This window comes from Hetaerina americana, unplaced genomic scaffold (genome assembly GCF_022747635.1).
Source record: "Hetaerina americana unplaced genomic scaffold, ioHetAmer1.1.p SCAF_7, whole genome shotgun sequence".
Lineage (NCBI taxonomy): Eukaryota > Metazoa > Arthropoda > Insecta > Odonata > Calopterygidae > Hetaerina > Hetaerina americana.
In genome coordinates, this window is record NW_027287316.1 from 34,452,231 (window position 1) to 34,455,319 (window position 3,089).

The window sequence follows — 3,089 nt, forward strand, 5'->3', positions numbered from 1 at the left end:
TCACACGCAATCACGAGTGGTTTGTAATGTTGGTTGGCACAACAGAAAAATTCCATCCAAATCGTGAATAGCTCGTGATTCCGAATTCACCATGGAGATGTACCATTAAGTGTTTTAAATTCACGTGGGCGTTGCGTGGCCATGTGTTGTTTTCAACAAATGGAGAGTTATGGGGCGACATGACCCCAACCGCCGCAGCACCTAAAGCCCAAATCCAACTGCTCTAATGTTCCAGTTCCCAACCGCCCTTTTCCCTCCCTCGTCCCCCTCTCCTCAGCCGGTCCCACATCAACCCAATCCTCCCTCTCCCTATTCATCCCCTTCCCAGCAATCTGTCTAATGAATAGGCCATTCTTTCCCTTCGTCCCTCTTCCACCTCCCCCGAATGCCAATCCCTCCTTTCACCCTTCGTCCTTTCCCATCCATCTCGATGACCCATAAATCGGGGGGGGGTGGAGGGAAGGGTAGCGGGAGGAGGGTGCGAAGGGGCGGGTGGGTGATAATCTGGTTATCGTTTTTTAAAAGGCCGAGCGAAAGAACCTTGGTTGACGGCAGCGAGCGAGACGAAAAGATAGCTCGGAGTCGACGGGATCCGGAAGCCGGCTTTCGCTTTTGATTTTCTCTCTGCATTTTTAACGGTGTAATTAGGAGACAAAAATTGATATATCCTTTTATTACACTCTCAACTGAAATAGATAATTAATAAAATCCGTCCAATTGCAGTCGACATTTGATATAAATATTGAAGCAGCTCGTGTTCCAACGTTACATACAGCAGTGGTGAACAAATTCCGATAATTTGAATGAATGATATAATAATTCATACCTACAGCCATTTGACTACTGCCACCATCACAACTTGCATGCTATGTTGAACAAAGAGTTGTTTTAGCTGCTTTAAATCGACACTTTTCAGTTAAACGATTTCAATAAACTACATAAATACACTTTAAAATAATTAATTATAAACTATTGATCATCATTAAAGATAAATAATATTAAGTTTAGCACCTGAAAACACCAACAAGAAAATAAACCAGTAGGAACAAATAAAATGCATTGAAACTCATTCACGAAGTAGGTCTATCTGATTTATGAAATAAGATAGCTCGTTCTACTTGGACGTACGTAGCCATTGGAAATTTTATTAGGTAATGCATGTACATACAAAGCATTCCCTCCGGGCCAAAACGTACAGCCATGACCTGCTTGCATGGTAGACAACACGTATGCAAGTCGCCCCAATTTGATAGTTTTTATCGTTTGATACTCTGACTGAAGTACGAAGACTGTTCAATACAGAAGGATCAAAAAATTTTCATTTGATGCTAATACTGGAGCCAAATCAATAAAACTTGAACTACATGTACCTACATGCATCACAAATTAGACTAAATCATCACAAAAATACATTTTTGCATAATATATTTTGCACGTAAAAATGTGTGAGCACTATTTATGAGCAGTTATGGTAACATTCCAAAGGTCCGAATGTCACATTGTGAAAAATAAATACGGCATTAACATTAATGTGATTAGCTAATTCATGCACATCTGAGATAATTTAGACCTTTCCTTACGAATTTAAAGGGTTAGTAAGTCTACTCTCTTAAAATGAAACCTACTTTTTCGCGCCTCATGACCTCCGTTCCTTCTGTATTCTCTTTTACAATTTTAAAGTAGGGGGCGAAGAAATTAGGGTTTCCTCCACCCCTTCGTCTCTATAAATGTACGTCTACTCCCTTCACATAAGTCTTCGATATTTTCATAAGATGCCCAAGGTCAGTGGAAGCCATTGGAAACAGTATAATGTGACCTACACGACGTTAAAATATTAATATTCCCAGATTATGGAAATTTTCACATTATTTCTCGCATCCCACACTCAATCCGGTATTGTCTAGTGGTTAGGATACCCGGCTCTCACCCGGGAGGCCCGGGTTCGATTCCCGGTACCGGAAGTTTTTTTATCCATCAGAATGATCCAAGCTAATTTTTTTACAGTTTACTTTGAAAAATAATTTCTATCTAGCCGCTTGAATAACTAGAAAAATACTTTTAGCGACATGCTGTTTATTATGTGATGTCATCCACTGCTGTACAGAAAGAAAAAGAACACTGTTTCAAGCCTAGCTGAGGATCATGGACCGGCCAAGATAAAAAAAATGACCTGCTTCTACATTTATACCGCCGTGAGTGCTTAACAACCACCATTTACCAACATTGCGGAATAACAACTACGATGTTCAATGGTGGGCAATGTGGTTGTGGGGAGGAGATGAAAAAGAAATAAATTAAGATTGAAATTTTTAAAATTTCACATTCGGGTAACTTTAGGCGACCCAAGTCAATATAAGCAATAATAATACGACAAAATGGGCTCGTGTGTTCTGCATTACATAATACTTCTTGCGCTTACGTTCGGGAAAAGTAATTGCTAAATGGTTTCATAATAAATATCGTGTGATGAAAAATTCCAGTTATGATACTTTCGAGAATGTTAAAGGCGGGGTTTCGTGAGGTTAATAATTACAGTCTTAATACACTCGAACTTAAGTGCTTTAATGACTTCATATTGCAAGCATCACTCTGAACTGGGGCGAACAAGTTTTAACACCATACCGGATGTGTCGATTTCAAGTGCTAGGGGACGTCCTCGTATTTAGCGTACAATGAGTAATTCCAGTCGAGTATCCTAGACAACACTAAAACACTGAAGCATCTACGTTATTATATTACATATACATACATCCTACTATTACTGTTAGTCTACCGTTTGAAGTAGGGTTTGGACGGGCAAAGTCTGATTTCGCAACATTTCTTAGCTTCGTCTAACAAGACACGGAGTGACCTGCACACCAAATTAAACGGTTCTTCAATTTCGAATATTTTTGACCTCCCTTCATCCCGTCCATTTTTCTCTCCTTTTCCTCCCCTTACTGCCTAACGTTTACTACTCGATCAAATTCTTCCAAGTCCCATATCCAATTAAAATGTTCTGATAAAATACACTTTTTTCTGCCTCTATCCTAAATATTTAAAATTATTTTTGTTAGGATGCAATGCTAATTCATACATTGAAAGGGTAA

General features: G+C 39.2%; 1 non-coding gene across 1 annotated transcript; it reads left to right on the plus strand.

Annotated features, from left to right (window-relative positions):
- Positions 1-1,889: 1,889 nt before the first annotated feature.
- TRNAE-CUC (transfer RNA glutamic acid (anticodon CUC)) lies at positions 1,890-1,961 on the plus strand. Its single transcript has one exon. It is a non-coding gene; the product is annotated as a tRNA-Glu (tRNA).
- The last annotated feature ends 1,128 nt before the right edge of the window (positions 1,962-3,089 follow it).